The 27,547-nt window shown below is 45.2% G+C and overlaps 1 protein-coding gene across 5 annotated transcripts in view; it reads right to left on the reverse strand.

The window, feature by feature from the left end:
• The window catches only part of GALNT16 (polypeptide N-acetylgalactosaminyltransferase 16), a 96,856-nt gene that overhangs the window by 44,476 nt on the left and 24,833 nt on the right, over positions 1-27,547 (reverse strand). The gene's annotated exons all lie outside the window — the stretch shown is intronic.

Consider the following 27,547-nt stretch of genomic DNA (forward strand, 5'->3'; position numbering starts at 1 on the left):
CAGAAGCCATCCCCAGTAAGTGCCTTTCCCTGGAAGAACTAGCTAACCAGGAAGGTCTAACTGATGAATACGGACACAAAGCCAGCCAGGGGGTAACAACCTCACCAAACCTTCCTCCCTCCCTAGGCCCCCCTTCGATTTATCCTGTTGTTGCAGCCTCACAAACTGCCACTGCCATGACCCCCAACCCTGCCCGCACCTCCCTCCCACCAGCCCTGCAGGTCCAACCCCCCCCCGCAGCAGAGGTTTTCCTTCTGAACCGGTTTAATTCCATCTTCAGTCCACTGGACTGAGATACAACCCTTCTGACTGAGCAAATGCTCTTCCCTCAGAGCAAAGGTCAGGGCCACATCGCCTCTGTAAACCACAGTGGAGCTGCTGGGGCCCGCACGGTGTGAAATTCTTCTCCATGGGCTCACTGCACTTGCTCCATATGCTGTCCCAGTGACCTGAAGACAAGTCCCAGAGAGAACAGGACAGCACAGCACCATCACCAGCAATCAGATGCTGGGGAGCACAACAGTGCTTGGAGATGCTACAGACATGTGCTGCTCAGCTCTGTAATCCATATGCTGGGACATGGATGGGCTGTGAATGACACAGAGCACAGACAGGGCAGGACTGAGAGCTGCAGCAACTCCCAAGAAATTCCCAGGAAGCAAGCTACTCTTGATGGGCTGAACCTGCAAGATAGCAGCTCCTGAACGCCTGCTGCCAAAAGCGTTTGTTTTAGAGAGTGTGTTGCGTTTCCAGTTGTGTTTAGGAATCCCAGTGTGCACATAGCTCTTGCTGTGTCTCATGAAATAGTCTGTATACTTCTCTGAAAAATTGCTCAAATTAGTTTAAGAGAAAAGGGTGTGCCTGACAGCACAGAGTCTATTTTATTCATGCTTTGTTTAACTGTGTAAAACATTTTAAATGTGGTTTAGGAACCATGCTCTTATGGAACTTCTGTTATGAAATGTTAATAAAAATTACCACAGTTAAATAGAACCATCTCTGTTCTTCAAGAAGTGCAAGTGCTGACAGGAGCTCAGAGACCGATTTGAATGTTTTGTTTGTAGCTTGCACAAACTGGAGTAACAATGGAAGCAGTAAAGCTACTTGAATTGATCAGCTCCCACAGCAGCTAATTGGTCACAAGAGATTTTCTACTGCCATCAACACTGGACAATCTTGAGGCCTGCTGCCAGTTCCAAATTGGGCTGGAGAGACAAGTGGTGGGCCTCCAGCAGAGGCTATTTTCAGTTCCCTCTGAGAAGGGGCCATGGTTGCCAGCTCACAGGGTTTCTCCAGGCCCTGTGACAAAGCTGTAGCTGCCAAGGGATGGTGGGAGTGAGAAGCAGAGAAAGTCTGCTGGGGCTTGCTTTCCAGCACTGCTGCTCGCCCAAGGTGCCCCTCCACCTCCCTATTCTTTCCCACTGTCTCCTGGAATTTACTGCCTTCTGTGCATGCAGAGGCAACTCTCTGCCAGCTCTGCAAGACTGCATCTCTGCTCTCTTCTGTTTTAGCCCTGAGAAACCCTTTCTCTCAGTCCCTGCCTCATTGCCAGGAAGTCATGGGATTCCACCAAATATTTTCTATTTTGTTCTTCTTTTCTTCCCTCATAGTTTTGCCAGACATCCTGCTGTTGACAAGGAAAGTGTCCTCAAGCATCTGGCCTGAAAAGGTGGAAATCCTCTATAAGGCAAGAAAGGAGAAGCAATTATTCTTCCGTATTTGGCTTCCACAGCATTGTTCTCCCCACACCCACCAATTTTTGGATGCTACTTTCAGAGTCTCCTCCAAGAGACACAGAAGATGGCACAGTGTTTTCCATGTTATTGTCTACAGCCTGGATGAGGTGAACATCACACTCTCCTATGATGTCTGTCACAAGCAGACATGGGTTGTTAGTGTGAAGATTTAGAAACCGGGTGTTGCTGACTTACACGTCACAACAGTGTGTTGATAGACAAGGCTTGGCCACTAATTTTCAAGCAGACTTGCCATGGTTTGACAAGCCAGACAAGGCAGTTTTGGGGAAGAAAGTAAGCAACATAAGAGAGGAGAACAGTGTGGGGGAAGTTTACAGGGGTAGCAGCAAAAAAAAAAAACCAAACAAGAGCAATTAAGTACTACCTCTGTCTATCACAAGTGGTGGTTCTCTGATAGCTTCACACACCACTACCCTCATCCAACTTCTCAGCATATGGAAAAGTGGTGTCTGTCCTACCACAGTCCCAGCTCCTTGCTTTCATGTCTAAGAACTCAGTCTTGCTTCTGAGGCAGCCATGTGGCCTCTGCTTAATGATCCTACTTAGCTATCTCTTTAGTGACTCTGTGGAGAAGCATCTTTCTTGTGATGTTTTATCCTGATCCTGCATGTCCTTGTCTACAGGAGGGAAGAGATGCTTCCAGGAAGCACATCTGGATACTTTGCCCAGGTCCCAAAGGTATGCAAAGCAGCATGGCAAGAAAACTGGAGGACAGACAAAAGTAACACACAGTGTAGAAGCACCAGCACTACAGCACACATCAGTCTCATTCATTTTGCAGACCACAGCCCTGAAGAGTGTGGGGTACTCACTGCCATGCTGGTTAAACAAGCCCAGCATCACACTGCATGCAAACAAGTCACTTCCACATGTGGTAACTGGATTCAGCACAAACTAACCCCTCTCTGCCCCCATGTAGATTAGCAATACATGCAAAAATGATGCCAACTTGGATTCCCCTCTGAATACAGTCCTGATGTATATTCATTGTAGAATGATAACCCAAGAAGCTGGAATTTATTATACAACCTCACATGTGACAGATGCACAATGCTATCAGTTATCATGCTCTACTGTTGGCCAAGACAGATATAGCATATATATACAACATATAGCAGGAGATGAGTTCTATAAAGCATGTCCATCTTTGACCCAGCTATGTAATCAGACCTTCAGCAGTTAGCAAGGGCTACAAAGTTTTCTGGCCCAGCTACCCAGAGGCAGGAAGGAATTGCCCATAGCTGGAGGGAGGGACATGATGCCCTGGAGCATCCTTCTAGTCTTTTGTTTTTAGGAGTGTTGAATAAAGCAAAGCAGTGGAAGTCAAAAGGGCTTCAAAGATAGATGCCTGAGGGCACTCTCTTCCAAACAGCTCTGAGGAAATGAGGCTGCTCAGAACCATAGAAATCCAGACCCCAGATGAGGTGAAGCAGTTGCCAAGGCCTATTTCTTCCCTCAGTTTGAAGTCTAATGCACACAGATGTCCATTATACAAAACTGAAAAATTACATTACAAATTTTGTTTTTAATATACTTATGACGTTCATATACATCAATATCGTATAAACACCCACATGTCCAGACACACATACATCTGGCTTCTATGTTCATTCAGTCTTCATCTCATACTCTGGAGTAAAGCTATTTGTTCCCTATTTGGCAAATATTGTTGTGACATGAAAACTGTCATTTTTACTGAAAGAAACCTTTATGCTTTTATAGTTCTCTCCAGGAGAAAAACAATGTGGAAAAACCCCTGAAAAACAGTGAGGGGACGGTCTTCAAAATTACTGAGTACCAACATGAGAGAGGACTGTGAGGTCTGTGGACCTGCAACAGCACTTATTTTCCAAGCACACCTCTCTCTATCCGTAAATATCTATGACAACATCTGGTGTCAGGGAGAAAGTGGACATGACAGTACACTATCTGAATATCTAAGGAACTAGGCAGTTCATAGTGGCAACCTGCACCAAAACAGCATTGTCAGAAAGAGATCCCAATGAATAGCTGGGGACACAGTGCCTCGGAATGAAGGTTTTGTACAGAGAAACAGTGGTCACATGGACATGAAACTGTCTGCATTCAGACATCTGTTTACTATCACATAGCAAACCTTCGCAAAAGCCATCAAGGTTACTTACTGTATATAAGAATACTTCTCTGCTAAAGGTTATACATACACATTTTTTTGTAAAAGTGTGTTTTGAGGTCCTTTAGAATAAAAAAGGCACTATAGGAAGCTGCATTTTTTCTTTTGGAAAAATATCCCGGTCTTCATAGACATTTAAATATGTAAAGAATGCCCCTGGTTTCCAAGTGATTTTGAATTATTAAAACAAAGAAGAAAAAGGAACAATGTTTTGTTATTTGTCTTCTAAGTGTTAGATGCTCAGTGGCCATTTAGGCATTACCTGAACCCTGATTTATAGCATCTGTATCATGACAGACTGACATACAGCATTCTGTATCGAGACAGATAATGCCCTCATGATTACCTGATAGCACCTGTGAAGCCAATAAGACAGTTCAAATGAGGGTAATCTAGGTTGTCATTAAACATATCAGTCACATAAACTGTGTCTCCCTAGGCCCACTCCCCCACCTACGCTGCCTGCACAGACACAACCTGTGTATGTGCCTCTCGTGCTGATGTACTAATCTATTCCCTTCAAACTCAAGTGACCTACATTCAGCCTTTCCCTCCCAGTGAATCACAACTGTCTAGAGTGACAGATGCTGCCACAGATATTTTTACAGAGAAGGAGAAAGCAACTTTAGACCTCATAAACTGCTAACGTAGTCAGCAGTGAACTAGTTATCTAAGAGATGAGCAGAGGTCAGCTAGCACTGAGGAGAGGGCACTGCTCACCCAAAGCATGAAAATATTTAATTATATTAAGCTTGGGGCTCATTTTCTTTGCCTTCAAGATCACGCAGTAAGGGCTTTTTGCTAAGGCTAGAGAAAGGAAGTTGAAGTACCTTTTTAATCATTCGTCCTCAGGAGTTTTAGATAGAGATTAGCAGATCAAGAATAAAATAGTGTGGCTTTTCAACTAGCCAACATTCATTGTCTGCAGAAGTACTGTGTACATGCACAGCTGAGCCAGGAAGACAAGGGAACATTTCACACCCCCACCAGGGACAAACCTAGCCCCACAGCAGGAGGTGGGAGTTTCTCCCCATCTTCCAACAAGGAAAGATTTTTCCCTAACATATTTTTGTTAGTGGGTCTTGCTCAAACAGTCATGATTTTGAGTATTATCCAATTCTGCACCAACTCTCTCCTCTCTTCCCGTGTTAACAACCAGATAGATCCTGTTATGGTCTCTCACGAATAGCAGTGCCATGCAGGTGGGAAGCACGGCCCATCCTGCAGACTGAGCCAGGTGGCAGACTGGCCTCAGGGAGCCACGGTCCCATCTTAGTGCCAGCTGGGGTACCATGCTGCTCCTGGCCCACAGCCCCAGAGCCTGCATGGTGCTTGTCTACCCAGGAAGTAACACCTGGGTAGGACGTGGCCTTGATGAGACAGGTAGTTTACCATGATGCTCCACACTGCTCTTCCTCACATTAGCTTCTGAACATCACACAGAAAGGCTCTTGGCAGGACCGGTTGGTTGGGAGTTAGCCAGGCCCAATATGAAAATGCAACTTGTCTGTAAACCAGCAATCAAACTGGTGTTTAACAGAGTGACTTACTATAACTTCTCATGTCGCCATTGAATCATGACCTGGTTTCTTAGAGAAGTTCAGGAATGACCTCAGCTCAAAATGCCAACTTGCATTTCAGAGGTTTGAAGCCACGAGATCTATCCTGGGGGACCGTACTGGTACTCTTTCTGTAGTGACAGTAGTGATGGTGCATATGTATCCATGATTACAAAAATTAGTCCTTCTGCACAAGACCTTGTTCACTCAGATCTGTTCTCTGTCACGCATTCAGCCCTGCAGCATGCAACATTGTCTTCTAATAGTGGAAAAACTCATTGTCTATTTGTCAGTGAAGATTTGACAATATCAGGCTGTTGGCATTTTGTTTAGGAGCCAACTGATATTCCATTTTAATTGATTAATTTTTCACTTACTGCATTGCTCCAATTCCAGGACTCAGCAATCAATTTGAACTGACAAGATCCTCAGAGCTGCGCTCTGCTCCTGCTTGGGTCTCCATTTGCAAAGGCATTAAATTCACCTCCCCAATAGCAAATTTAATCAAATATGCATACCAATGAAGAATCACGCAATGGGCTCATATATGCCTGTCAAATATGAGAAACCCCTGTGTTACACTATGCAGGCCTCTGTCATTCTAGACTTCAATCACATTATTAATAGAGGCCTCCTCAACAGCCTCTCCGCTCTGCCATTTAATCACTGTCAACTGTCAAGGAAAGAGTAGGCATATAAGGAAGAGCAGAACCGTTGAAGCGGGCATCACAAAAATACACTCAGGACAGCTATGGCCAAAACCACTCCTCATGGAAACACAGTTCTCCCCACACACAAAGCACCACGATCCCTCACACAGCCACTTGCTTCATTCTGCAGGTGCAAACTGTGGCAAAATAAAGTCAATGACTGCAATGACCAGCGAGGGTCTTTCAAATCTATTATTCTATCAAACCATATCCTGTACAAAGGACAGCCATCATCTGACTCTGCACACACAGTGCTCAGAGTGCTGTTGTGAGTCTCACATTGTAACATCATCTTGTAAAGATGCAGCTCCTGGGTTATGTTGTTAGGAGAACTCACAGCTTTTCTTTTGAACAGATAATTTTTTGCCTTCATAGTTGCAGAACATAAAAAGGTAGTATCTACATAGATACCTAGAAATTCAAAACCCAGAAGGTGAAGATAAAGCACACAAAACATGATTTTCAAATGAAGTAATGTTTGAATGCTTTTGGTCAGCAATAACACTGCTACAGAAACCCTGGGCTAGAGTTGGTTTTTGGCCTGGCTAAACTCTCACCAGGCAGATTTTGGGAGCTGTTGGTTTTGACTTCATTTGTTAAAAGATATGTCTGACATTTTTCTCCACATTTTTCTTCAACTAGAGAGTTTTGCCCAAATTTCATTTTCAGAAAGCTCCCAGAGCCCTGCAGCCCAGTCCCACTTTCCTCACACCATGCAAAGACTGCACTCCTGACAGCCTCCCCCGCCGCTGGCTAGCTCACAACCCAGCCACCAGCTCAGCACTTTCCACTCTGTGAGCAAGTTCTCAAACTCAAAGTTCATACATGGGTCATAATAAAAATGTGGGTGACTGTTTCTGATAGCCAGGGCTGTGATCCTAACCTTTTGCTTCCCAGAGTGCTGTGTGAGTATAGCCAATGCTGTCAAGGAAGACAGTTTTCCCTTCTCAAGATCCATCAGACGCTTTTTTAAATTTCTCCTTTTCCAAAGCATGACAGCTGAGTATAACCAGTAGGACTTAGTGATCTCCATTCATGTCCCTGGGCAGTGTAACAACCTTGCTATCTCCCATTGCCTAAGAGCACTGGGCAGGTGCATTTTTCACCACACGGAGTTATTTCACCAAAGAGAGAGCACAGCTCTAAAAAGCCACTGGTGCTGTGATGGTCAAAAAATCTTGCCTGGGCCTTCAGCAGCCTTCCTAAATATGAATGAAAAATAAACCTAGATACATTCAGCCCTGAAAACCACAGGCTTGCTCAGGAGGATGAGCTCGGCTCGGTGAGGTCTGCCTTCTCTTCTCCGCAGAGCTCAGCATGAAGCACAGAGGCTTTATTTGTGTTCAGAAGAACACAATGTAAAAGTCTGAGTGTGCTGTAAATTACTAGTGAAATCCAGCGGCAGAATTCCCAGTGACCATCAGCAGAACAGGATTTCAGCCACAACAAAAATATAAACAGAGAGACACTAACACATTCAGAGCACTCATTGAGGCCTCAGTTTTCCACTACTTTTCAGTCATTCACAGTCATGATTTTATTACAATCTATTGGAAAAATCAAACCGGTTAACACACTGAACTTCTCTTTCTTCCAAATCTTTATTTGCCCTGGAAAAAGGCTTGTGTTTAGAAACCATTTTAACTAGTATATTGTTAAATAACCTTCACTACCCAGAAGACAAATAATGTATACATTTGTAGCTGGAGGTTGCGGTGGCAAGGTAAAGGTTAAACGCAATACAGCTTGTTAGAGACATGGAGTCTGTAATACAATTCATTTTCTCCCAAATAGAAAAAGATGTTGAGACATTCTTCACATTTCTGGCTCCTGAAGGGAACATGGAGATGAACAAACACAAAGGAAATGTGCTGACAGGTTTGTTCAAAGTAGGTTTAAAAAAATTCATAAAACCAAAAGCAGAGCTGTGGTTGCAAGCGTGGGGACAGACAGCACCAAAGATATCACAAAATAAACTTTAAAAAAGCAAACCAACCACCCCCAAACTTGAAAGAATTGTTATAGACAGGGAACAAAATACAGGAGGCAGTTCTTAAAATGTAAATGTGAAAGAGGAATTAGCTAGTGCATTACACAGTCTGGAATAGCATTTCTTGCTCTGGCTGGTTGGATGTAAAAGGTTTCTATATAATAAGTCTGAACGTGGCAGGACTACAGACCAACAGCACCCGGGTATTCACCTGTATGCCCTATTTCAGGCAGCCCATCCCTGCCACTGCTGAAGGTGGTCTGACCAGCAACACACCCAATGCCAATAAAGAGCAATGCTCTTCAGCAGAGCAGCACCTCCTACTGAATAAAATGGGTTTAATGGTTCAAATCTTATTTTTGATTAGCACGAAGGCAGCTGCTAGCGAGATCTCCACAGCCGCAGGGTGTGAGCCAGAGCACACACAGTAGCTCTCATGTCCATCGAGCAACGTTCACCACTCCGGATCCAGTCAATTGCCAGGACAGCATTTTTCAATCTTTCTCCCTAATTAACAGATGTTTAAGCAACATGAGCTGATGAACGGCTCTTCACTTTCTGTCTATAAACATATCTTTATACAGCTCTCTCCCTTGCCCCTTCCTCCCCAAACCAACATTAAAAGGTATATTTAAGGGTGTAGAGTCAAGCACTCAGCACAAGTGTACCAAATTACAAGTATCAACACAAAGCTAGTTCCACCATGCATGTCCACTACAAGCATTAATTGGCATCAATGCACATAATTATATGCCAACATGTGCCCTGACGCAAGAGACTGAGCTCCCTGGAATTCTTCCCCTGTCTCCCTGAAATCACATGCAAAGTAGAACTGAAACAAGTGGCATGCCCAAAGCATCCAGACCAAGTCCCCAGTGATATCTCACACTCAGTAACTTCAACTAATTTGAAGCCTGAAACAGTAGTCAGGAAGAATCAGCCTGCGACTTGGTCCCAAGGGGAGCCAGAGCAGCAGCAAGCCAGAGAAGTCCTTGCATTACAAAAAGCAACTTCCTTTTCACATTCCAGAATCCTTTCAGGATCATCCCTGAGGGAGGGCTGCAGGGGAACAAGACCTCTTTTAGGAGACAGTATTTTAAGGTCTTTTCTCCTCTTCAAAGCCGGGCCTTCTCAGGACAGGTCATCTTCTCTCCTAACATCAGCCCTTCACGATTATAGCAGGGTCCCCTACGCCTCTGTAATTGCCTTGGTGGAAGTTCCTTCCCTTTTTCTCCTGTCCTATTGCCCAGTCCTGTCGTATTTTTGGGGAGATGCTTGTGGAGGGGAAGGTGGCTATCTGAGTCACCAAGACACTTCATGCTTTAGGGGTGCTTTGGAAGAACCCGCTCCATTTCAGCCAGAAACTCAAAGCTCTCTGCTGCTGGCACCTCCCCTCCTACTTCACTGATTTTAACACTGCTAATAACTGAGTGAAAGTGGAAAACAAGAATGAAAACAAAGCAAAACCCAGAACCACTGCACACACAACTAAACACCATGACAGGGAAGAAGCTGAGCTCCCTCTGCCTTCTCCCAGGCCTGCCATTGAAGGTGCTGATGGAAGCTGCAAATGATATTCTACACGCAAAATGAATTTATCTTCTCCAACTAGTCAAAGCCCCCCAAAAACCCAATGAGAGGCCAAGGTGTTCTTAAACTCAAAATGCAGGATATTCCAGCACTGATCCCATAATCAGCCGTTTCTGCTCAGCCATAGCAGTGCTGTGAAGTGCATTTGGCCCCTCATCTCTCATTGACTGGGTGGGTAGTGAACAGGCAATGACAGACTTGCACCAACAGCCTGCAACTGCTCCTAGCCTGCCTCAAGCAGAGGGAGCAGTAAGTCTCATATTTGGAAAGATCCCAAGGTATCATAAACCCGCTGCTGTTTCCCTTTACAGCATCATTTCTGTCTCTGATTGCATACACAACCACCAGGGCACAGGCTATAAAGTCCAAGCCTGCAGCTGATACAGAGATTGTCTGCATTTCTAGATGTTTGTTACCATAGCAATACCATAGTAATTTTTAGTTTGTTTTGTTACTTTTGGTTTTTTTAAAGCTAGCTTCTTATCCAGCACAAACAGAGCCCGTTTCCAGTTAAGTGAGAAGGAAATTAATATTCGCAGTGTGCTGCAGACACTTCAGGGCCTGCTACCTGGGAGCAGGGTGCTGAGAGATGCTCAGCTCCTGCCTCATGTCCCACGGCAATTGCACGGCTCTGCCCACTTCATTCACCAAAGCCATTTCTGGTGCCTGCACCCAGCACAGTGTTGCTACCTAGCCACACTGATGAATACCACTCTACTGTGCCTCCTTACCTCCTCGGGGACCTCTTTAACTTTTCTCAGAACAATCATCAGATTGTTACAAGCATTGACTTTCAGCTTCTCCCCTAAACAGCTCAGCCAAAAGCAGCTTACAAGACCAGCACAAATAACGTAAACCCAACTTTTCCTTCAATGCTAGAGTCTAATTCCAGGGTCTGGTAATGTTCTACAGAAGTTTTTTAATACAACTATCTTAAGGGTGTTTTCCAGACCTGCCATATCAACATACATTGGTCAACAGCTTGGTTTTTCAGCATGTCATTCAGAGGCTACTCCAGAGAATCAGAAAAAGATGAAACAAGTTGATTGCCACACATTTACCCCCCCAAATATAACTAAATGTGGTTATATTCAGAATCAAGCATACCCAAGGGAGAATCCTTCCAGGAGCAGAAAGGTATCTTTTTGCCAGAAGCTTATTTTTTATAAGAGCCAAACACTTGGTACATTCTGGTAATTCAGGAAAGCTGACCTGTTAGCAACCAATGCCCCAACTAGGTGGAGCAGAAGAAGATCTTAGCAGCACACTCTTCATTAGAAACCAGCAGTAAAGTTAAACAACAGAAAACTGTCTCACAGCATCAAGTCTTTGTAAGGTACATCCATCATAAAATGGAGCAAATTTTGCACACCTGTCCTGATTTGCTAGGACTGCACACTACCCACTTCTATATGACAGTTCACAGAGGATAACTGCCTGGTACTGTTTCTGTAAATGAATAATCAGTCCTTAAACACAGGCAGTAGAAGTTTGTCCTGCGATGCTAAAGGCCTGCAGTTGATATATAGCTGTCAGTCATGCGAAACAACAGAATGAATAATTTTGTTAAAGGAAAGTAGAAAGGTATCTTTCAAAAGTCCATTGACCTTTAATCATAGATTAGGGAAGAAATTATGTTTCTCTTGGCAGAAAGTAAGTGATCTCCCTCACCAAAAGCAAAACTGTAGTGTGTGATGGACTGCTTCAAAAATGGCTGCCTTGGAGAGAGACAATTGACACAGACCACACACTGTGGTGAAGGCAATGCAATAGCAATTTATATCTCTGCATTAACCGGTGTCACACAGTTCAGATCCCACTGTGCCAGGTCTGAGACACAATGATAGGTGTCAAGAGAAAAGAGATACCTATCTCAAGGAGGGTCATTAACTTGGGAACACTGAAACATCTAACAGAATCTCATGGGTTGAGGTACTACAACTTCACTGAGCCATCACAAGCAAATGCTCATTTATTGAGGTTTTAATCAGTGGAGTTGAAAGTGCTTCACTAGTTTTTGCTGGTGGATCCTCTGCTGCATGGCTTAGAGATCACCTCCAACTAAAGAGAACTCTACCTGCTGCAAGTCACTGCTGTCCTGGTGACTTCATCAGGGGATGCACGCACAGGTCATCCCATCTTGGGCAAGCCCACCCTCACACAGGAGGAGACTGTAACCTGACTGGTCCCCAGCTCTTGATGACCCAAGCCCTGATTAGGGATGCCCTAGACAAGAGAAACCCAAGAGGAAGGCAGGCAGCTGGGTCCTGGAGCCGCCTGCCACCAGCCCTTTCTGCAGGATGGCTCTGGGGCTTTCAAACTACAGGTGTCCAAGATGGACCTCTGCTTGATGGGGACAGAAATGCACCAGCCAAACTGATCAGGTTTGGTCTCTTATTAGGTAGGCATGTCAGTTCCCTTGGTAGATACAGGGAGGCGTCCCTCTGGCCTCAGGAGGTCAAATGGCCTGTCACTATTTTGTTTGTACCACTCAGAGCAGTAGGAGAAACACTAGATCTGAATTACTACTTTAATCAAAACAGGAAAATAAGTACAAAGATGATGAAAATCCTCTGTACTGAAAAAAAAATCTCCAGAAGTTATCACAACTAAAATATTGTTACAGCATGCACTCATGGCTGGGCTGCCACATGAACCTCAAGGCTGACAGTATACCTCCAGGCAAATAACACATACACATCTCCCAGACAACTCAGTTCAGAGACTGTGCACATAGCCACACCTCAGGTGTCCTAAAAAATTATTGTCCCTTTCTTTCCTCATCTGAAAGTGAGGAAAACCTACAGGGATGTTTAAATAGCTGCTGTTCTCTGCAGTCTAGAGCACAGAGCGAAAAGCACAAGGAAACAAAGTTGGTCCTATCTTGTCACATTGCAATATATTTCCCCTCCAAATTAGCATTATCCATCCTGCCTGGCCCCCTGTAAGCTCTCCCCATTCCATGTCACTTGGATGCAACTGAGTGAGAGGCTGCAAGACTCTTCTATCTCCAGGTTAACTCTCTGGGTTATGGAGCCAGCATTTAGGCCAGTGGCTCAAACTGCAAGGATATTTCCAGCAAGGCTGGTCCAGCAGCCCTTGGAGCTGAACTGAGGGCTGCTAGTCCAAACAGCACCTTCCCACTCAGTCCCTCCGCTCAGTGCTGAACTGGAGCTGGGGGCGCAGCAAGCAGCCCAGCAAACAACCATCTTTAACCTGATAACATCTTAACAGAGGAAAGCTCATACCAATACTTCATCACCCATCAGATATGCCTTTAACAGTCTCCTCCTATTATAACATAAAGAGCAATATGCCAGAATCAATTCCCAAATGAGTGATAAATTTTGGAGGGAAGCAGCAACTGGGAAAAGCATATATAGAACACCCATCCCCATCCTCTCTTTTCCTACACACATTTGCCCCTTCAATCTTTTCCCAGACTACTGTGTAAACATGTGTGAAACCACAAGTTTTAAACCAAGAGGGAAAGGAACTCCCTAAACTTCTTTACTTGATAATGATTTAATGTCACCCTTCACTGCACACTTCCATGTTACCAGTCAAATGACAGAGTCATCATCCCTCTCATAGCCCCTAGTTAATACCAGGCTAACAACAAAAACTCTCTTTGCAGTCAATCTGTCTGAAGCAAAACATTCCCAGAATGGTGTCTCCACCTCCATCCAAGTGCTTTAACTTTGAGTACAAACATCAGTGGCAACAGAATAAAAATGCTTTCCCTCAGGGACCACAGTCAGCATCTGGTGGAGACCAACTTGGCTTTCATTCCTCCTGTTTCCCCCTACACTCCTTCCAAATACACCTTGCATCCCTCAGTGTCTTCTCAGTCCAGTTATTGGAAGATGACCCCTCTGCCCCCAGGCCTCTTATGACATAGCAGAGCCCCCATCTCCTGCTGGTATGTGGCTGTACTGGCTTGGCCTCTGCCTCTTTCACAGCCCAAAAGAGAGGCGGTACCCAGGGATAAGGAAATATAAGCATTGTTTACAGACAGATGGAGGGGTGTCTTGGTACTAGTTTCTCCTGTGTTTCTTGACCTCCCAAGCACTGTCCCTACTGGCAGTTGGCAAAATTTGGAGGCATGGCATAGATGTTCATGGTAACCCGCAGAGCAAAATATAAGATCGGCACCTTAACAGAGCAAGAGGAGCAGTACAAAGTGCCTGCAGGCTCTTAAATCAATTCTTGCTTCTTTCAGCAAGCTACCACAGCTGTCCATCCCTTCTTCCAGCTGCATGGTCCCAGAAAGATCTTTTGGTGGACACAATCAACGATGTTCACAAGACGGTCTTGCAGAGCCCTTGAGAAGTGGTTAACATCTCCTTTCCACCTCAGCTCACAGGGAGAACTGCAAAGCAGGAAACAGCTTCATAAAACATCTACTTCCAGGTCTACCTAAATCCTTCATCTGAAAGGCCTTGCAAATCTCAATCTCAAAGTGTCTATTTTAATTAAGTGCTTTCATTCACTGTAAGGATACAAAAGACTTGGATTCACCTTTTTTTTTTTTTTTTTAGGAAAACATTGTCTATTCTCTGCCTGGCAACAGACACTTTAAACTCCTATTTTTATGCTTTTTTGAGCCAGTAAGGCAATTTTACATTACTCATATCTTAAATAATAAACTTTTCTAGAGAAGAGTTTAATCAATTAATCCTCAGTGCCATACATGAGATTTTACATGGAGGAATCCAATAAGCTTTGGATTGTCAGTAAATTCTTATGTATTTTAACTAAATTCTTATCTGTTCTGAGGGTCTGTAACTCTTGTCCTCAGACATGTGACAGATCTTAAAATCATTCATGTCTGGGCCCCCAGACTGCAAACTAGACATTCAAAAAACTGCACAGAAACTATTCTGTGGTTTTTTTTCTAGACAGAGAAGGCACCACAGCCCACACACAGGTCAGTGACTCCTCAAGCACCTTAACAACTCCACAACAGTCTGTTCCTCTTCTGAGAGTGATAGGCACTGCACACTTGAGAACAAGCATGGGCAGAAATGCTAGTTCTACCCTCCTTCATTTCGAGATATTTCTTTAAGTTTCAACTTAATGTCCACTTAAATTGAAAAACTTCATACTCAAATAAATAAATCTCCCAGGCAAGACCTTCCATCAGATCATATTTGGCAGAGGAGGCACTTTCATCCCTAACTCATGACATGAGAGCACAAAAGACAAGGGGATAAAGAAGATTGCTTAACACTTTAATCCCAAAAGAAAAGTGCAGGGAGCATGCAGAGAGCATCTGCAATAAAGCACTCACTGAAGAGCAGGTCTTAATTAAACACAAGGACAAGCACTTGTCTCCTCTCTAGTAATACCACCGAACACTTAGCTTTTGTGCTTAGAGGTCAGAAGCAGCTGGAAATCACAACTTTTATGTACTGTGAGAGCCAGAGTGGGATTTGGCCCAGTACAGCATAGGTGTACCCAACTGCTACGGCACTGATCTCCTCAAAACACACTTTGTCCATTCTTCCTGTAAGCCATCTACGTGGGCTTCCCTTTCTGCCTCTGCCTGTCACACTGGCGTTGCTCCTCCAGGCTCCTGGGGTGAGAGTAAAGTCTTTGTTAAGTTAAAAGAGGGCTCAAAGCTTGTCTCTGTGAGACAGCTTCCATACGTTCACTTCCTTTTTAGGCAGGGGAAGGAAACAGTTCTCCTTAGCAATCTGTTTATAACATAATATCCATCTGGAGAGGAAGAAAGGAGACAAATCAGCTAAGAGAAGATTTCCCTGAGGAGATAGATGGAGATTATTGGCCAAAAAACCCACCAAACCCCTCTTCAGTGGTCTAATTGTTCCTGCTGGCTTCAGAGGAGAGCCCTGCTGCACCCCACAGGCAAGCATCTCAAATAACGCTTATATACTCTGGAGCCAGCAAGATGTTCTTGCATTATTCTCTGCAAAAGACACAGACCCTTCAAAACCTGAATGTAAGCAATTAATCCTTGGCACTGGAAGCTAGGTTTCACACAGAAGAACCCAATAAGCAATTTTAATCTCTGATTCTTGAGCTCTGCATAGCCGATGGGCTTTCTCTTCTTCAGATGCTTTCAAAAGGGCATCCCTCAGCCAGCTGAGAAGACAGAGGGGAGAGAAGCAGGATGCAAGCGCCCCAAACTAAGCTGTTAATTTTGAAGTTATCACAGGATGTTATCTCCTTGTACTCTATCCCCTCCTTTGCTAGTGGCAGTATGGGAGAGGAGAACACATTTTTTAGGAGAGGGCTGCTATTAAAAATTTAAACATGCCATGATTTTCCCTCTTTAGCACTGCAGATCTAGAAATCTTTAAATATGCAAGTTTTAAGCATCTCCTGATCAGCAGATAGCAAGCCTTACGGAGCTACCTCAACTCAAAAGTCAGTAATTCATTAAATAATTAAAAGCATAATAGTGGCAGCACAGCAGTATCATATGGAACCTCATCTCTGTCTGCAGACACCAAGGACTGCCACATTTCATAGAAATAGTAAACAACAACAGACACATTTCTGCTGATGTAATTTATCTCTATCCCCTGCCATATTAATGAAAGATGCCCATGTTTATGATTAATTCTTCTAATTAAAAACCCTGTGCAAATGGCATGCGTCTCACTCGAGGGACTTTGTCTAAACTAGGAACCCAGTTCAAGGATAAAATTCAGTTGCATAGCTAGGTAAGCACAAATCACAGCGACACTTTTCCTTCTGCTAGACAGGAGCCAATGAACCATGCCTGGACAACTCATTACTGGTTTGCCTCATTCAAGCCACTCATTACAAGGGCCTTCACCTTGCAGCACTGCAAGATGTCACACTTGCAAACAGAGACCTGAGCACCCTCAATGCTGCATCCCAAAGACACCCCAAGAGGAGAAGCATCATCCTTGGGGGGGCAAAGCATGCTGGCACTGTGCATCAGCTAGGTTTATTCACCTTGCTTTTCCTTAACCCACCTCCCCTCCCTGCAAAAGAGCCATGACTATTTGCACATGCACTGAAGCCCTAGGGAAGTCAAATGCCCAGGAGGGAAAGACATTCAAAGAGAAAGTCCATGGAGCCTCAGGAATCCGTGTAAATCAAGACTTTAACCTTTGAGCCTACCGCAGTCTCTTGATCTATAAAAGAAGATGCTTAAGCAGTTACACATTTCTGAAGAGTCAAGTGCACCAGACCTGTCAATGCAAAAAAATGTTTATTACCAAAAGTACAAATTGAAGTGTCTCAATCTTATTGTCTCTGGACTGTTTCCCCTGTAAAAACCATTGGGCAGAACAGATGACATTACAAATCTGTTTAATGTAGAAATACAGATTCACTTTCAGCCTGTGCATCTTTAGTACACAGATCCTTGGTTTGGTGCAATATCTAAGTCCTAACTAATCTGACACTAGAAACTAAATCATAACTATAGCAGCCAGTACCCCAGCTTCTGGTGCATAAAACAGCAGTTTCTGTTTATTGACCAGCGGAGAGAAATCTGGCTGCCTAGCAGCTGAACCAGATGGGAGCAGCCCCTTTCCCACACAGCAAAGAAAACATTAAGGAAAATCATCCTCTATCTGCTGCTCTCTGCGGTAACACCATTAGGCCATGACATACAGCCAGGTCATTTAATATAATAGGAAGAATTCCACCGATGGCATTTCCCTTGCCTGAATGGGAGGCAGGCTGCTAAATTAGCTCTGGAGGAGCAGACAGGCCTCTCTAACAGCAGTCCTCTCCTCCCAAATACACATCTTCAAAGGAAGGGCTGTGGCCGAGCTCCTTCTACAGCAAGGAACAGCCAGCTCCAGCCCAGTGACACTGAATCTTACTCTAATCCCAGCATCCTTAGGTAATATTTCCTTCTGCTTTCAGACCTTGAGCATACAATCTGGCTCAATACAGACTAAAACCAGTGTTGTGCATCCTGCATATTATATTGTCAACCCATTTAATGGGATGGAGGAGGGAAGGAAGAGCTATGGGATGGTTTCTGTACCTCGCCAAACAAGCAAGAGGCTCCAAGAGGTAGGTGGGCCATTACTACAGGCAGCAGTCAGCATCTGCAGGGAGGCTGCCCGGATGATACGGTTATTTTAACACCTCCACTTTCTGTGACTGATGCAAACTCCACCATATGTGTAAAGAGAAAATACAAAAAAAACCCACTTTTTTCTTTCCTAATAAACTCAAATAGCTGAAGCTCCTCCAAGTTCATGTAAACTAGTTCAGCAAACCAAGGAGAATATTGCTGATCACCCTCACACTCTCAGAAAGGCATCAATCAATTTCATTAAAAGCTAAGAGACATTTTTTTTAAACTAACAGGTTTTTGAGAAATGCACAGTGACAAGTTCTTTTCGGTCAACACTTACTAAAGCACAGTATAAATACCTTTCCCCTTGCCAGACTTGGTGTCTGTCCGGAGGAGAGACAGCTGAACTGCCCTCTAAATGACTTCAAAGACATTCCCACCCAGCTGTTTTTCACAAGTGCTTTGGTAATGCTGGAGGCACTGAACTGACAGGATAATTGCAAACAGTTCTCCTGGAAGCACAGCCTACAGGAGCCTGAGTGGCCCTACCAAACAGGTGGGGGTTTTCCACTCACCCTTCTCAGGAGCAAAGGTATTTCCTTTAGATCATCAGGGTTTTCAGTCTATTCTGGCCATTTTTTCCCCTCAAGTAACTCCAAAGAGCCTATTTTGGCTTACAGTGCTGAGCCATTCTGAAGAACAAATTCTGTAGAACCAATTCTGTCCCAACCCCATAGCGCCGTATGGAGACACTCAAGAAGCAATAGCAAGTCTATGTCAAACAGGACAGACTTCCCTAGGGACTCAGAGTTGCTGGTGGCTGTTAGGAGCTTTCATGAGGTACTGTTGCCCCAGAGATACTGCTCTTCACACCTCTCATCAAGAGAGATGGTCTCCAGCATGCCTCACAGAGTGGGTTATCCAGCTCAGGTACAGGCTATACCCCAAGCCCCTCACACCTTGGACGGCTAAGTTTCCGCTGCCTGCATTACAGAATTACAAGCAACAACTATTACCCAATATCAATTGCCAAAACAACAGGGCTAAACGCCTAGCCATCCATTTGTAACTTTTCACCATGTAGCTGATGTTGTCCAGACTGCTAGAGTCTGAACTAGTTAAGCACTCCTTCTCAACACAAAATTGGGGTGTGCAGCAGTAGATGTCCTACATTCAGACTCCTATTTGGAGGGAAATGAGAACCACCAACTGAATTCACCCTTGTAAAATTCTGCTCCTACAAAAGTAGCTGCTGCTGTTTGTGCTTGCATTTGACTCCTGATAACTTGTAGCAAAAAGGCCACATGCCCAGTCAGATGGTATTGCCTGTTACAACTTGTGCCATGTGCCACCAGACAGGCACATAAGTGTTTCAGCATGCAGGCACTCACGTTGCTGTTATCTATCTACTCAAAGAACTTGGTACCAAGACAAAAAACGAGTACATACTACAAACGCCAGGAGCGTATTCCCAGATGAAAACACTTTTTTCTGCAGAGAGAATGATTAAAGTGCCTACAGTGTATTTTTTTCCCCCAGAAGAGCAAATCACACAGGCCACTGGTCTGAGCACAGAACTAGAATCCAGACACTGGTTACGGATGTCACTTGGCATTTAAAACAACATAACATGGGGAACCTCACTTTACCCTGATTAAGTTGAGAATTTAACTCTCCGAAGGCACAGTTAAGACTGAAAAAGCAGCAGCAGCAGCCCCAAGGAGCCCCACTGCCACGCAGGTTGCCACACTGAAGAGCGTTTAAACACTATTCAGTATTAGGGCTGAGGTGGAAGAAGCTGAAGTCCAGTTCCCAGAGCTCAGTAATCACCCTGAGATTTACTCCTGTTCAGCCCTGGAGGGGCAGCTTATCATGACAAGAAGTCATGCTGTTAAGCGGTAACAGGTTTAATGATTAACATTTGCACATACAGGAATCATTTAGAAGCTTTTTCTAACCTGTCTCCCCACTCCCGCTCGCATCGGCTTGTCCTCAAATGCTGCTTCTTCCCCCAGATGAACACGCAGAAAGGCAGGCACACCAAAACCTGAGTTGGCATTTGGGGTAATGGTGGGGGGGTAGAATTTCCCAACACACACCCCCCGCCACGAGCCAAATTTATTCCCCTCAAACTGTCCCAGCCCCCTCTACTCTAAGTGCCAAGGTGGCTTTAGGTGGCCAACCCATCACTGACCACAGAAATTACAAGGGGTGGGGAGACGGTCCAAATAAATTACCAAGGCAAAGTATGAAACCCTAACAAGAATGAGGTACGGCCAGTTACAACAGCAGTTACCACAGAACAGAGTTTTAATCATCTCTGTGTGGTAGTTAGAATACAGTACCAAGTTTTTCATGTTGGTACACAGCTAATATCTAGGTTGTCTCAGCTTCACCGCTATTTTAATCAGGGTTAATAACCAGAGGATAGCAGATCTGAATAACAAACATACCTTTTTCTTTCCTTCCTTTCAGCAGAGATCGAGGCTTAATCTCAGCTCTACATCAGGGAAATGGGGGGGAGGAACACTTTCTATTCCCAACCCTTTACCATACTCATCTACAGACAGAGGCTGTCTTTTCTGTTCACATTTCACCTTGCGCAAAAGAGCCCCCAGTCTGGATACCCAAACACCCCTACAAGGAGGGATCTGCAGACAACCAGGGGGGACCGAGCAGCACAGGCTGTACATGAGGTCTGGGCTAGGAGCAAGGAATGAGAGATCTCAGGCTGCATAACTTTGATGTGCAAATTTCTCGGAAGAGGATGGCATGGGGACTGGTAACTCCAGGCAAGCTTGCGGCAGCCCCCAGTGGTTTATTATTCAGCAAGTCTCCCTGTCTCATTCTCCCATCCTGGAAGAGCCCCAAAACAAGTCCCTTGCATACAGAAAGAGTCTGCTATGGCGATACACATCCCACTGTGAGCCAGGCTATGCACTCCCCTGGCATAGGGAGTTACAGCCAGGGCAGGGGAAAGGCTGGCAGCTGCCAGAGCCAGCTGCATTTTCCTAGAGAGCAGCTTCTCTCCACGTGTCTTCTTTTGCACCTGAACCCTCAGCAGCACACTGCCAACACTCACCCAGCTCTAGCCAAGCAGACCCAGGTAATGGCTGGAGCCACCCCGGTTGCGACCCAGTGCAGATATGACCCCCTGCATTGCAGGAGTGCAGAGCCCACCCCAGGCTAAGCAGCACCTGACTCTCAAAAGGGCCCCCAGCTGACAGGCAGTGACCAAAATGCATCTAAATTTACCCCTATCAGATATAGGACAATGACATGGGAAGAAAAATACTGAACTGATAAAGCAAATTCTGGTCTCAATAGAAATACTTTCCATTCAAATTCAACTCACCTATTCAAGACTGAAAAGATATGAATTGCCTTTAATGATTCAAAATAACCTTCTGGCAACATGCTTCATGGCTGTCCTTGCCACAGAGAATGGTGAGGACCACAGTTAAAGCTTCACACAGGGTCAGCAAGTTAAATATGGCAGTGGGAGGTGTATTTCTAGTGGAATTATAAAAACATTAACAAAAAGATAGACAAGAAAATTGATGATGTAATATGGATCCTCAACATTTGCTTAATCTTGATGAATCTGTCACAAGACTCAGTACAGCAAATTCCTGGATATTTAATAAATGCCATGTGCAGTATTATTTCCTAATTTCTCAGATTCACTGCTATATAAACCAGGGAGTTCAAACGGCCACCCTGCATTTCTGCTTTCTGACACTTCTAAGGATTCTTCCATGGTGAATAGCACCACCCACCTGCACCCCCCCGCCAAAAAAAGTCAAGATACTTCATTTAAAGTTTAGATGTTACCATTCTGGATTCTGCTGAAGCCCAGCTGAAGGAGCTGAGTGCATCTGCGTACTGGGTTTTCTGAACATGCAACCCACTGGCAGCAGCAAGTTCCTTTTGCGCACTTGTGAGCTGGGGAACTAGAGTAACACCTTACAAGGCTCCTAATGTACAAGAGGCACAGAAGGATAAGAAGGATATCCCTTCATACACCCAGTTCCCATCAGCACTCTTCCCTCCTGCAGCTGCTGGTCCTGCCCAACTGGCTGCCAGGAGTCCCTGCTCCTGCGTACCAGGCAATGTGGGTACACTGACTAACGCCAGCCAGTGTGTTGGGGAGCTGCCACAGCTCAGGAGGTCACAGACCATCCCGTGCAGACCTTGCAAGAACACAGGTACAGTATGTTAGGGAGAGTTTTCTCACCCCTTCTTCAGAGCTTGTAGCAGTGCTAATACTTGTTTATCCATTCCTGGTCCTTCTTTATGATATCTCTTAGGAGATACTGGGGAAAAGCAGAAGAAAGATACAGAGCAATCCAATCCCCTTTAAGCTCAATGCGACAATTATAATCCTCTAACTAAAAAGAAAGAGGAGGAAAAATGAGATGGGCTGTGACAGGTTGGGAAGACTAAATCCCCGTTAACTAGGGCACCAAGATTTAAAGGGCTCAGCTTTGCACACATCATACACCTCTAACAAGGTCCCTGCAGTACACTGTCCCTGCCAACTCCGCAGTGAGTAAGCACAAGCGAGAGTTGGTGAGACCCACTGCGCCGAGGATGCTGGTGGTGGGCAGGAGGACTCTACTGCCATGACACTGCCATGCCAAGACTAATGCGTCTAAAACCATGGGGGTGGCAGAAGCACTGGGGTAGCCCCCTTGTGTCACAGGTACAAGGGGCAGCAAAGGTCAGAGTGGTAACCAACATGCAGGGCAGAGCTGCACAATTAACAGCTGAACTGCAGCAGAAAGAATAATGTAGCAAATAACCTGTCTTTCATGTTAGCCCCGCCAAGCACAATCATCTGCACCACCCCACCATGTTTCCCTTCAACTCCAGCACATCTTTCCTGAAAGTGAGGCTTTGGGCCCAAGAAAATTAACAAGTAAATATTTTACAGTTAATAATTATTTTTCATAATGCTGTAAGCTAAGAAATCAGCAGATTTTTCCTACTACCCAAAGTGACTCAATCACAGCCTTCACCGTAAGGACAGTGTTTACTTTCACTGTAAACCACATCCTCGTGGCTCACCTAACATGTAGCATGAGATTTGTGTCTGTTCAAGAACCTGGCCCAAGCTAGCAGTCCATCCACTGACTGACTTAAAACCCTTTCATGCTCAGCCAAAGGGAGCTTTTGATAGGTGCTGGGACAGCCTCTTGAAGGCTAGACCTCACTTGACCGCATCTCATCATCGCCTGACCCGGCACATCCAAGGAACAGATTTCCCAGCCCTTCCCAAAACTTCTTTGGGAGTGCCCAGTCAGTGTGGTCCAGTTTTACCAGCATAGACTGGAAATGCCCCACAGGACCGCTCAGCTAGTGGGCACAGCACAACCAGACTTAGACCACCCAAATGCAGACAGAGAGGATGCAAACAGATGCCAAGTTTGCTCAGATTGGCTCCAACAGATTTTTTGAAAGGGTTACCTCATTGCAGAGCATCCATCCTTCTGCTGCCAACCCAAGCTCAGTATAAACACCACATTGCACTCCAAGCAATGGGAGAAACATGACTGTGCTCACCCCAGTCTGCATCTGGTACAGCCAGGGAAGCTGGCTCTGCTGTTCCCAAACACAAACCCAAGAGCCTTAGCATTACAGAAGCAAGTGTAGCACCAGCGGGGATGTGGCAATGCAGCATCCCTGTGCTGGGGATAGGGTTATGCCCTACCTGTTTGTCACTGCCTCTATCAAACCACCCAGAGATCACTTTAAGAGGCTGTGCCCTAAAGATAGGGAAAACACATACAACCTACTCCATCAGCAGCCTGGTGTACCCGGTAATTCCTACCACATAACTAGATCCAAAAAATCTCCCAGAAAGGTATAAAGAAAAAAACCCTACAAACCAAAGATCACATGCATATTATAGCACTTGGGAAATCACATCACTGAGCACCAGGACTCTGCAGTGAGCACTTGCAACATTCACATTTCCTAACTCTGATACTTCACTATTAATTTTTACAACTTAAAATTACTTTGGGAAACTACACAGGGAGCACAACATTTTTTAAATTTCATTGTGTGGATGTGATGGCTCCCATTTGCACTGCCACTGTATCCCCATTCCCATGCTCGGAGACTAACCCACCAGTTACCCAAGGAGCTGCACCGCTTTTTGCAGCTCTTACATGCTCTTCCTCATTTATTAGGCTTTTTACTGTATAGTTGATACAAAAAGGCACAAAGTTACAGCATAGCACTACTGAGCATGACACACTCTGGCACCAGATACTTTGTTCGGGGCACTCAGCATGTGAGCAGATGGAAAGCATCAGTGCTTTTCCAATTTTGTCCGGTAGGAAGATTTTTTCAGAGAACCTCTGAAGACACCTTCACTTGATATGAGCACTTTTCCAGCCAAGCCCTGGATGTTTCAGGATTCAGCTTATTCAAAATAAAAAGGCAAGAAAAATATTCCTTTTTTTTTCCTCCCAGGCCCACAGAATGGCTGATGCAGGTTTCAGCACAGTTGCTTTCTCTCTCCCTGCTACTTTAAAACAAAGCCTCCTCACGAGAACCACGTTTCATCTTACAAGATGAAAAATTTGGATAGTGGAAGAATGAAAACAAGATGTTAAAGTAGATCATTTTTCACAGCTTTAGCCAAATATCGTCAGTGCCCCTGCTATAACACAGTCAGAAGCTCGACCACTACCCCAGCCTGCCCACAGCAGCCTTGAAGCCTGAACTGCAAACTCAACCCATCATGGCAGGACGGCCAGCCAAGCACCATCCGACTAGCCAAAACAGCTTCCCTGCCCAGGGGCTGCCCCTGTGGCAGCTTCATTCATGCCCCGGGGCAGCGGGGGGCTTAGACACCAACAGTGCTGCAGGACCTGCACTGCCACTGCGGAAGGAGCTGGGGCAGGTCTCTGCAGGGACAATGCCCTTGAAGTAGCCAAAAAGAAAGCAGCCTCAAAGGGAGCATGCAGCTGTCTGTCAAAAAAACAGGTTCTACCAACACTGAGGAATTACCCATATGCTCAAAGCACATCACAACATGGGTAATTTCTCTGCAAAGATGAGGCCCAAGAGACCACTTGGGGTTTTTTTACTTTTGTTTGTTTGTTTTTAAATGTACTCCTATATATCTCACTGTCTCCACAACCACAAGCACAACTGGGACCTGGAAATCTGATGAGGACAGTCCACCTCCTGTCTTTTATCACTTTTATTAGTTTTAAGAATATGTGCTTATAAAAATACAGTGAAAGATAGCAGCAGGTAGGACACAGCCCTTCCTCATAAATCCTGTTGTTCAGTGCACAGAGCAGTCTGTGCTGTGCCTTTAACGTCCTCCTCTTGCAGCAGATCGTCCCTGACCTGCTGCATTTCTGCTAATCCTGCTCTTGGTTCAAAGGTATACAAAGCATAAACTCAGCCAAATGTTCTGCTAAGGTTATCTCATCTCCAGCCCTTTACAAAACGTGCAAGCTAAGCCTCCCAAAAGCCTTGTGAAGCAGATAAAATCTTCATTTTAGACTTTGGAGAAACTGAGGCACAATAGCTTGTAAGGAGGATGAATCTGCAGCTCAGTCAGTAAGCCAGCTCGACTCCCCGTCCATGGGTCTCACTTTAGTTATGTCTTTAGCTTTATGCAACAGTACGGGACATGTTGCGGATCATGGCCTCTGTGCTAGGCGCTGTACAGACAGAACGGTGGTGACAACTGACACAACGAGCCCCAGAGAGCCTACAACCCTACTACAGGAGCTGGCAGGTAGGGCTGGAGGAACACAAAGGAGCAGTGTATGCCATCAAAACAGGAAAGAGAGAATGAGGTCTTGGGACTGTCACTGAGATAACCATGGGACAGGAACAACCAGCTGGCAGCCTGGGGAGAGCCAAGGAAGAGCAAGAGATCCCACCCGGCCACACTCTGCCTGGGGCTTTCCCTGCAGAAGGGAGACGATGCACGGCACAGGCGAGCCAGGGTGCCCTGCTGACCCATGTGCTTCATCCTCAGCACGTTCACCTCTGTTTATTTCACTGCCTTTGTGCTACGCTCCATGTTTTTCTAACAGGAATAATTAAGTAATTTTTCAGTGCTCCAAGATGGGCAGTCTCAGTTCGGTGCTGCTGAAACCAAACCTGAACTTCTCCCCTTGCCTTCCCAGTGATGCCCAACCTGCCCGCCTCAGGATGAAGCACCTGGGCCAAGTTTCACCACAGCAAACAGAGACCTAAGATGTTTCTCAAAGGCTTCTGTTACCAGCAAACACTGCTAAATTTTTAGCTTTTAAATCTTAGGGCAGTTTTGTATATGCAAAGACAAATCTAACTGTGGAAGCAGCTGCATACTGAAAGAATGCTTCAGCTCACTAAAACTTGCAGCTGCTTCACCCACTTATTTACTGGAAGGGCTCTGGTAAAAAAAACATCTTCAGGAGCACTGCACTTTCACCCCCCCACACCTCTACACACCACCCCAGGCTGCCCAGACTACCACGCTCCCCAAGCCCCAGCTATCTCCCTGCAGCTACCTTTGATTAACAATTAAGGCCACTGCTGCCAACTGGATTTTATGAGTATTATTATTGTGAACCATTTCTTTTATTTTTCTTTTATTTTTTAATGTATCACATGGGCCACTGGGACAAATTAAATATAAAATCGTTTTCTACCATTTAGGCAAATGGCATACTTTCCCACATTTTTAAAACATAAACATCATAAATAAAATATTAAGCTGTCAAACTGTCACTGAATCTTCCTCCTGCAGTAATACCCCTGGAGAAATAGTTACCAAGTCATTCTTTCCCCGGGAGCTGGCACAGGCCTCTCATCTGCCATAGAGAGATCCCACAGAGATCCAAAATAATCAGTGCTGCAGGGGTCTGGTCACAGCAGGAACAGCTGCCACAAGATCCCAAGCATAAGGGCTGCCACCCCCACCCTAAAATAAACTGGGAAGAGCAGAGGCCATACAGTTGCAGGGAAGAGCCAGGTGAGTGCTGGATTTTGGCAGGGGAACGAGCCAGGCTGAACAGCACAGACAAACCCTGCACTTGGTGAGGGTGTCTTCCTCCCTGCAAAAGCATCAGCACTACCACCTGCAGTTTCTGTTCCATCTTGTTTCCAGCACCCCAGGTATTTGCAGAGCCACAGGGAGAGGAGCTGCTCTGCAGGCTGTCAGAACGGAGAGCCCAATCCTCCTTCACTTCTCCTGAAGGGAAGATGTTTTAAGAAAACAAGAGCATTTCATAAGCTGTTGAATGTGGCGACTTCACCACTGTGCTCGCCGTGCCTTCCTGGACTCGAGTTCCTGCTGCCAGCAGCTGGGGTGGTCTGGTTTACAGGCAGCGCAGCAACCTTGGGGAGACCATACAGCCTCCTGTGCTGTGTTCACTTGTGTGCAAACTGACATGCAGCCATCCAGCGAAAGAGCAGAAAGAAACCTATAGAGCCACATTCCTGATCTTTGCTCCAAAAGGCAGGAGACTCAAGAGTGAGCAACCTGGTAAGAGTCAAACAGTAAGGAGGCTGCTGAAAGGAGCTGTGGCATCTCATTAAAGAGGAGGCCTTCTCTCTCCATGCCACAGCAGGACATAAAATCAAACCTGTACTTCACAAGCCTGACAAAAGGAATTAGCACTCTTCCCCCTCTTGGTTTTTTTTTTTTTTTTATTATTTAGGATCCACCTTGATTCTCAAAGCTGCATCCCCAAGGCTACAAGACTTGCCTCCGGACAGGCACACACACAGG

Source organism: Strix uralensis, chromosome 4, assembly GCF_047716275.1.
Source record: "Strix uralensis isolate ZFMK-TIS-50842 chromosome 4, bStrUra1, whole genome shotgun sequence".
Taxonomy (NCBI): domain Eukaryota; kingdom Metazoa; phylum Chordata; class Aves; order Strigiformes; family Strigidae; genus Strix; species Strix uralensis.